A 10295-nucleotide genomic window follows, 5' to 3' on the forward strand; every position below is an offset into this window, starting at 1 on the left:
TTCCTTTTTCACTTTATATTTAGCCTTCATTATTTCTACAAGGCCCACATCCCTACTTATTCTCACTATGTCTGTGGGGTCATTCCCTTTAACCGGTAGGTGCATAATTCGGTGGACTAAATCAACTGTGATTGGAATCGGCTCTTCCAACCAGAGATACCCATTATGTATCAGACTGAGCAACTATCAGATCACAAATATGGTGATGGTCACGCAGTGATAGTGTGTTGTCCACCTCAGATTGATTAAACCCACCTTTTCCACACCTAGTAACCATTTCTGTAGTAGTAACTTGTCTGCGGCCAATTGGGGAAACTTGTCGTTGTCTGCTAGATCCAAATCCTTGAACTTGATACTTGGTATTTAGCCCAGCCGTAAGCCATCGAACCTTATTTCATCTGGAAAAAGTGGGGTTTGTATCGTACTCTTTGCAGCATCCAGGTCCTTCGATATTTTGGTCGTCCCATTCCATGGAGAGACTTATGGGGGTAATGAAGGTATTTGGAATGCATCTTCTTTGTCCTCATCCTGTGCCTCAATCTGGGCAATTATGGCTTGAAAATCTTCGTCGTCTTCGGCGGGTTTGATGGTGACTGCTTTACCCTTTTCGGCTGCTGACCTTTTGCTAAATCTCGGTGATACCCTGACTAGCCCCATTGTTTGCTTGTTTTTTTGGGTTCAGGGTGTGCATGGGGACTTCAGAACCTCGGGGACTGTAGCCACTTCATCTGGGTCTTCCTGGGTTGGATACAGTTCTTCTGCGAACCATACTTGGGTTCTTGCCATGGTACTCATGGGGTGCCTGGTAGCCAAGTGTTTTTGGTCTTCACTGGTTCAAATCTCAAATACCCCAGTGTTGTCCACAGGTTGTTAGAGGAACATGTAATTTTGAATGGATCCCTTCCTTCCACTTTCAGTTTAGTAGCAACGTCTAGGTGGCAGATCTTTTCGTATCTAACTTGAAACTCCCGTCTTAATGGCCCGCCGCTTGCTCCTCCCTGTCGTAACTCAAATTTATTGTCAAGAATAGTGGTGTTAATAGTCACTTCTTTACCTTTCTATGTGGTAGTGTAGTCCTTCAAACGCAGCCGCGATCTTGTGGACCAAATGACTCTGTACAGAACTTGTTTTCCATGCCGGCCTCTCACAGACTTGTTTATAGTCCCACGCCTTCTTTCAACTGCTTGGGGCACTGAGACTATGCTTTCTCCAACTAGTCAAGTGGTCGCACCCCCGGTGTGATGTCTCAGCTTTCCTACTAGCCCGGGTTGCGAGCACCTTTCAAGTGCCTTTGTAGCTGCTATCTCTCCGTGTGGTGTTGTGTGGCGTGTATCCTCCCATGGGTGCGGGCGCAGCCATGATAGCAGGGTCGCAACTCATTCTGGTTTTACGAGAGACCCGACCGGGCCTAATTCTCTTATGTATAGGTTCACGTGTCCTCCATAGGTGTCGCTACCTTTCATCTTGCTGATTTCCTATAGCGCATCTTCCTTTCTTAGCCACGCCCATGGTTCATTGATTTTGCGAGGCTTGCTACTACCCTGCTTACTCTGAGCTCCATCTAGTCTTATTGTTAACAATCTCATCTTCACCTCCCTTCTGGTGTAGGCCCATCGAACCCATTGTATCTACAACTTCCCATTCAGTCGTTTTAGCGGGTGGACATTGTGCGTGCTTCCCCCTGTTCCCTTCCTGACTTTGTCACAGGCCGCTGGCGAACTGAATTGTAGGTTGGGTATCTGCACAACATACACCTACAACCTACATTCACGATGGATGCCTACCCCATCTAGCCTTCCAACCCGTACGTGCACCTGCCTCTGGCATCCGCGCCACTTTTGCCGAATCTTTGGGCATGTACCCCATTTGTGAGCAATTTTTGTGCACGGTGCCTCTGTGGGGGCATCTTGTGGCTTTTGTCTCAGATTTTTCATTTCGCATTAGTCAACTGGCTCCTCCTCCTTCGTGGAATCCTCATCAACTAGTCGCTCCCTAACCATCCTGTTACAATTTAGTGTCATTACCTCATGCAATCGATTCTGCCATCGCTCAATCTCTTCATCTGAGTTCGATGTGCAGGAACTGTCATGATCCCATGAGATTCTTTTGTCCGCTATCAGATTCACTCGGTCTTGATCCTACATTGTCATCTGGTAGATACAGTCCAGTTCATCATCACAGCCCTCATCATGCACTGGCTTAGTATAGTGCGCGCCTTCGGGTTGGTCCAGTGGAACCACTACACGAAGAGATCTTTTTTCGAATATCATTTTTCATTTCTTTATGTTAATGACTCCATTCATATCCGTTGCCTAGTCTATCCCTAACAATGCAAGATATTGGTTACTATCATCCATAATTAGATAGGAGACCATTATAGTGTAGGCCTGCCCATGCACTCCCAGGTCTGTTTGGGTAGGACATTCGTGTCTGACCCTAAGTCTAGAACAACCTAATCCATCTCATAGTCCCCAATCTGGGTAGTCAATCGCATTTCTCGCCTAGTGTGCAATGCATGCTTGCCTAGTTTCCAGACCATCCAAGGTTCATCCGATCCTGCATACATAGTTATCAACTCTTGTAATCCCTTCACTCCGTTAGTATCTCATAGCAGCTTCATGCATGTTTCTAGGAAGGTAGTTAGCATAGAAGTATCCTTCTATGGCTCTGTTTGATCCTTGCTACCCGAAGTAGAAGCTTCTACGAAGCTCTTCTTAGCTTCCATAAATGTTTCCTTCACGCACTCTAAATCAAATTCCTCGTGCAGTTTAGCCCTCATCATTTGGATGTTCTAAGTGGGAGTAGCCGGAAGAACCCTCTTTTCCCTCATCTAAGCAATTAGTGTGGGGCAATTGAATGCTTCGTGGTCAAATTGGTAACAGTATGGGAAATAGGCTCTGGTTGGGTTCGTGCAATCACACGCATAGTGCCCTGGTCCTCCATAATTATAGCAGATTAATTGTCCCCGTCCACGTTCAGGTCCCATTCACCCTCACCCCCATCCGCATCCTTGGAATCCGCCACATGCTATTACTGTTGCGGGATCCTACTCCCGCGCCTCCATATGCATCCTATAAGCAGGTATTTGATGCATCAACATCTCATGACTTTGGCATTTTATTTCATCATGACCCCTTGTCCTAAAAAAGTTCCAAAATAACTGCTGGGGGGGTTTGCCTTAGGTTTTGCAATAGATTACAGTTGTTTGTGGCATGCTTTCCTCCTACCTAACAGATCGCGCACCAGAATGCGGGCGTCGTGCTTGGCCCTGCTTGTACCTTTGGTCATGACGGTATTGATCCCCCTGCTAGTATGTAGTTCTTGAAGAGTGCACAATTATCCTTATCATGACGCTAGCCCTTACATTTGATACACCACAGCTCTTCGTGCACTTTTGACCGCGGCACCTGTCCTTGTTTCAAACTTCGCATTTATAGACATAGGTTTTGTATTTGCGCGTGGATTTACTAGACTCCCAACCTCGGATCTTGTATTGGGGTTTCATGCAACCTCATTACGATTTCTAATGCTTTGGCTTGGGTTGATATATTTTGTTGTGATAGCACCGTCCTCAGATGTGGTGTCAAAGACACCACAAACCATGTGCACTACTGTGCATCCGTAAATGTCATGTTAGCCTCGTGGATTGTGCTTTTCAATCTCTGATCTAGATCCCATGGGGTTTCATAAGGTAACATCACGATCTCCTTGAACCCAATCACCAATTGCATCTATAATTTTGTCCAATCAAATTCTTTGTTTAATGCATCCTGGATCGTCGTTATTCCCGCATTCGAATGATTGCTTGAGTACTTTATATACCACGTCAACATGCGGTCCTGCAACGCACTAATCAGGGTAGCCTTTTTGATGTTATCATCCATTATGCCTTGGGCTTCCCATACAACCTTTACCACAAACTAGAACTGACCTGGTTCCTCATTTCCTACACCCTTGAATACTGGCAACTTGACTGCACTCACCATCCCAACCTTTGGTGGTGGTGGAGGAGGGGTCGATGAAGATGGATTTGATGTAGGTGAAGTAGGTGATGGCATGGATGGTGGTGGTATTAGTGGAATGCGCTACTTAATCAACTGGACTGCACTTCTCGGAGAGAACCCCACGAGCTCCTCCTCGCTCTCTCGCGAAATAGAAATCAGAGGACTGTTCTCTAATCCTTTAGTTCCTCAATAGCCTCTTCCACTCCTCATTATGTCGGACATTAATGAATGCGCATAATATGTTTTTCACATAACAACATTTTAATCCAAGTATTCAATGATTTTGATATAATTACCCCACGGTCCTTGGAGAAAGCACCTTTCTGATTCACGATAACTCACAGTTGTGTCTATCGAGAACTTAGTGATAAACGCTCCTATTATCTGATCCAACTAGTGATCTATTGTGCGTGCAATTTTGTCTTCAGATCCTTCTAGCCTATGCATTAAGTCTGGCGTCCACACAATGGGTTGATCTAGTTTGCAACCTCCCATGTTGTCAGCTAACCTTGCGATCCACTTGTACAATTCTTTCGAGAATGACGCGAAGAAGATATCGTGGATCTCTATGTATATGTAATGATCCAACCACCTTTCCTCCGATATCCATGGATTTCTGTTTTCTTGAACCAAAAACTTGTGAAGCTTCTAATCCAACCACTCTTCAAGCTTTTTCTTCGTAGGGTTCTGGCGTTTTGACATCAGACATCCCTCAGGCAGATCCCGGTCCCAGCAACGAAACAATTTGTTGGCTTATTGGGGCCTGACCCAGGTTCGGAAGAGTTATTGGCCAAACAAATCCTGTAGCTACCGGCCCTTTCGACAACACCCCGTGGATCGCAGACTGAGGTCTCACCTGAGGTAGTAGGGAAGGGTGTCGAAAGTAGGTTTCTGCACCGTTGGGATGTCTTGATGTGGTCTGGAGGGGTTGAGAACCGTTCTGGGGCCTCGCACCGCTGGGTATTGCTATCGGGCTCCCGCATAGATCTGTGCAGACACACTTTCTTATTAACCCAATTATTACAGGTCTAAGCCTTTTATTACAGTGTTTAAGAAAACATTTAAACTTAAAACCCACTGCAGACAATTATAACAGATGATGCATAAATTTAGAATATAAGCAATAAACAGATCGGTAAGAAAACACACAATGATTCAGAAATTCTTATCTTTATTGATCTTCTTTTCAATACAACCAAATCCCCCCTACGCACTCAGCTACAGGGGTCTATGCACGCAACTGCGGACTCTACCAAGCCTCTGTGCACACAGCTACAGAGCCTCTATCTTCCTACCAACACCCTTGACCTGAACTTACAGATGCAGAAAATACTGTCTTTACGCAACCATTATACCCAAATCCAAGACAAGGAATTCTCTAAAAACTGACTTCTATCTATAGAGCCTTGCTCTATTTATACATTCCCATGGTCGGCGGACCATGGGAAGGCCAACTCACTTCCTATTATTTTACATTATTTTTGGGTGGACAACCCTTTGACTTGACTCATTACAATTCGCTTTCCATGCACTTCATGGAGTCCTTACCATACCTTTCCCAAAATTGCGGGCTTTGACCCCCAAAACTGTTACGCGAGCCCTCTACTACTCAACACTTGTTCTATACCCACCAGCTAAAGCCATCATGTCATCTAACAATCTTAAATGGTTTCCCCTTGAGTACGAGGAAGGTAAACTATGCTCTCCTCTTAGCATTGAAAAAGCCTTTATTTTAAAGAGACAAACTGAGGATGACACAATCAATTATTAGTGAGCCATCCACCATAGGACATACTACATGTCACATGCGAAAATTCATGCTCGATAATGAATCCCAAGTTGACCTAATGGATGAATCAAATAATGATGACATACCTAAAACCACAGTCCATAGCAATATCTTCGTTGAGGTTGAACCGGACAAAATATTGAATATTAATGTTAGCCTTGATGACCATCAGCATGGAAAAATGATCCAAATCCTTCAAAAATACAAACAATCCTTTTACTGGGATTATGAAAACATGAAAGGCATTCATCCACAATTATGTACACATCACATTTATATTGAGAAAGATGCTCAAGCTATTCATCAACCACAAAGGATATTGAATCCACGTCTTAGGGACATAATGAAACAAGAACTTCAGAAACTACTCGGTGTCAACTTTATATACCCTATATCTGACAGCCAGTGGGTTCACTATTTGTAGTAGTCCTCAAAAAGAATGGAAAATGGAGGATTTATGTAGATTATAGAGAACTAAATAATGCCACATAGAATTGTAGATGAAGTTCTTGATACACTCACTAGAAAGAAATATTTTTCCTTCCTAGATGGATTCATTGGATATAATCAAATTCAAATTGCTCTTGAGGATCAAAACAAAACTACGTTCACCTGTCCATGGAAACATTTTCCTATAGAGTTTTACCAGCTGGGCTATGTAATGCACCAACCACCTTTCAAAGGAAAATTTTGAGTATATTTTATGATTTAAGCAATGATGGACTTGAGCTTTATATGGATGATTTTACTCCTTATGGTAATGAAATTGATGAAGTCTTGGATAATCTAGAAAAGGTTATTGTACGAGATATAGCTACCATACTATGCCTTAGTAATGAGAAATGTCATATGCTGATGACATAAGGTAAAATCAAGGTAATCCTTAAACTCCCTGTCCCTCGTACACTAACAAAGGTATGTAACTTCCTTGGTTATGTTGTATACTATCATCATTTAATAGTATGTTTTTCAAAAACCGTAGCACTGTTGTATGCACTAACTGGACATGTAGAGTTTGAACGGACTAATATGTGTGATATTGCTTTTGCAAAATTGAATTTGATCTCAAAAACACCTATGCTATGGGGACTAGACTACAGTCTGCCATTCCACATTTCTTCAAACACATCTAATACAATTATAAGGGTCATTTTGGGACAAGAAGAGGATAAGAAACCTTACCCAATTTATTATATTAGAAAAAACCTAACATCTGCAAAATTAAATTATATTGTGACAAAGAAAGAATTTATGGTGGTTGTCTATGCTATAAATAAATTCTGTCATTATAAAATTGGTTATCCATTTTTCTTGTATACTGATCATTTTTCTATTCAATATTTAGCCATTAAAATTGTTACCAATGGTAGAGTAACTCATTGGTTACTATTGTTACATGAATCTAACATCACTATAAAAGACCGGATGAGAACAGAGAACCATGTTGCACATTTCATGCCAACAATTCCACCTACAACTCATTCCTCACCAGTGGAAGATCGATTCCCAGATGAAATTTATTTTTCATGACTACGAAAACACGATGGTACACTGATGTTGCAAACTAATTAGCAATAGGAAAAGTGCCATCACATCTGTCACCCTGGGAAAAAAACACATTATTCAGAAAAATGATTGGTTCTCAATGATAGATGGTTATCTCTTCCATACAATGGCAGATATCCAAGTTTGCAGATGCATTAGAGAGGATGAGATATACGATATCCTCAGGGATTTCCAAAATGAACCTTTGGAGGTCATTTTTATGACCGCGGGACTGGGTATAAAGTATTGGAAATGGGCTATTTTTGGCCGATGATATTCAAATATTCCAAGAAATACTTCCAGAGCTCTCATAGATGTCCAAGGATGGGTCATCCCATTAAGGCCGAAAAAATTCCTTTGCAACCACGATTTGTATTGGAACCATTTAATAGATGTCCGATGGACTTAGTAAGTCCTATTAATCCGCCTTCAAACCAAAAATCATGCATTCTAGTACACACAGAATATGTAACAAAATGGGTGGAGACAGAAGTAGTCTTGAGAGCCACGGAAGAGGTAGTCATCAACTTTTTATTTGAATTGTTTGTCTAATATGGTTTTCCTCAATAAATTGTAACTAACGGAAGATCATAGTTTACGACCCATAAAATATTTTATACCCTGCAAAAATACAACATCAAGCATAAAATGACTTCCCCTTACCATCCACAAACAAATGATCAAGTGGAAAGCACAAATAAAGTCTTGTAAGGGATCCTAACTAAGATAGTATATACAAATCAATGAGACTAGGCCTCTAAACCCTTTGAATCCTTATGGACTTATCAGACAACTTGACACAACACTATTGGATTTTCATCCTGTCAGCTTGCCTTTGGTAAGGAGCCTATTTTTTTAATTGAATCTTAAGTTAAGACTCTTAGAACTACTCAGGAAGTCGGTTTAAACCTTTCAGAAGCATAGAAATAATGGTTGCAACAGCTAAATGAAATGGATGAAATGCACATTGCCACTCTCCAATGTACAACTATAGTTCAACAACAAAGATCTAAGTGGGACGGTGTCTTAATTAAAAATCATACCTTTCAGAAGGGGTATTGGGTGCTATTATATGATTCTAGATGCTAGGACTCTCTGAGTAAGATTCAAATCAGGTGGTTTGGTCCTTATGAAGTCAACGAAGTTCATGATAATGGGATAGTGTGCCTTACTATGATTAATGACTCTGCCATTTATTTCCTTGTTATTGATAACCAAATTTATTTGTACCACTGACCACTTCCAAGAGAGTCATTTCTTTAAGAAATCAATAATGATGCAAACTTGTACATTGTAGTCGAGTGGGGCAAATATCCCCATGGCGATGATCAGATAAATTTTCTTCGAAAATATCCTATATATAATGAAAATAGTCTTCTTTTTTTGTGTATATTTTCTTTATTTTGCGAAATCATCACAAACATTTTCTTATAAAAAGCGTTTTTGTTACGATATTACTGCAATTTTTGTGCCTAAGTCATATGCTACTTCTACAGTTGATGTTTCCTTAGTCACAACATCATTATCATGGTAGATTTTTCCTTAAAAACAACATCATTATCACGGTTGATGTTTTCTTATTCACAACATAATTATCACATTTGTTGCTTCCTTAGTGACAACATCATTATCATAGTTGTTGTTTCCTTAGTCACAACTATCGTTTTCTCAGACGTGATTATTGTTTCCCTAGATTTGATTATCATTTATGATTTGTTTGCCAATATCTTTGTTTTTCTTTGGATAAGGAACATCTTAAGACCTTTTTCAATATGATGGTTGGATAACTTGTTTGTTTAATGTTAATCACATTATAATTTATTTTTAAAAGGAAAACCTCTTTCAAAGATGATTTTATTATATGTATTTTTAAATCTACTAAAATGATTGATTCCCTGATTTTCTAAGGAACTTATAAAGTACTCATTATACATTCCTTCTATCACCACTCAAGGAGTCATCCTCTACAATTTTTAAATAATTTGTTGGGATGGGGTCCCCTGGGATCATTTTTGCGGAAAAGCCCAAGTTTTGATGTCAAAATATGAAAAGTCCCCATAACTTTTGGTCGCAAAGCACGTAGCTAGTTAAGAGTCAAAAGGGGTTTTATGTTGGAAATAATACTGAGAGGGGGGGTGAATCAGTATTATCAGATTAATAAAACCTTTTCAATTTCCTACTCAGAAACATATACGCGACTTCTGCTAAGTGAACCAGCGTGTACACGCGACTGTGTCTAAAGAAACTAGCGTATATGCAGATATCTTATGATTCAGTTAATCTTATCTTCAGTAAATGCATCAGAACATTATTAAGCAATTTAGGAGTAAACAGGTGCAGTATAACAGAACAGAATCATCACACAAGAGCCACACACATGAACACCATGATATAAGGTGGAAACCCAATGTGGGTGAAAACCACCTGCTGCAATTCGTCTCTTTCTTTCTTTAATGAGAAACTTCTTTTACAATATACTGGTGCAGTCCTTTACCAGTATGCAGGCTACAACCTGCAGAGGGCTACAACCCTCTCTCTCGTTTTCCAACTACTTTTGGAAGGGAGCTACAACCCCCTCAGCTCTTGTACTAGCTGATCCATTTACTAGTACGTAGGTGCTGACCCTACAACCTTCAGGGACCACGTTTCATCAATTTTCAGACTGGATCCAAGAGTACAAAGCAAACATTACCGCAATACAATCATCAACTTATACTTGCATCATAATTCATTAAACAACCCAATACCGAATCACTGAAACCCTGTCATCAAGAACACAGAACCCAAACCAGAATCTAGAACTCTGCAACAACCACCAGAATCAGCAACAACCTGAAATATCAACCCTTATCATGCATACGCTACTTCACGGTACCAAAACCGCGTGTATACGCGCTTTCTCCAAAGGCAACCCGCGTGCAGATCTAGAAATGATTACTTCTGCCTTTGCTGTCAGA

The sequence above is a fragment of the Pinus tabuliformis genome, chromosome 3_2 (assembly GCF_031772625.1).
Source record: "Pinus tabuliformis cultivar Carrire ecotype Pingquan chromosome 3_2, CPIR1, whole genome shotgun sequence".
NCBI lineage: Eukaryota > Viridiplantae > Streptophyta > Pinopsida > Pinales > Pinaceae > Pinus > Pinus tabuliformis.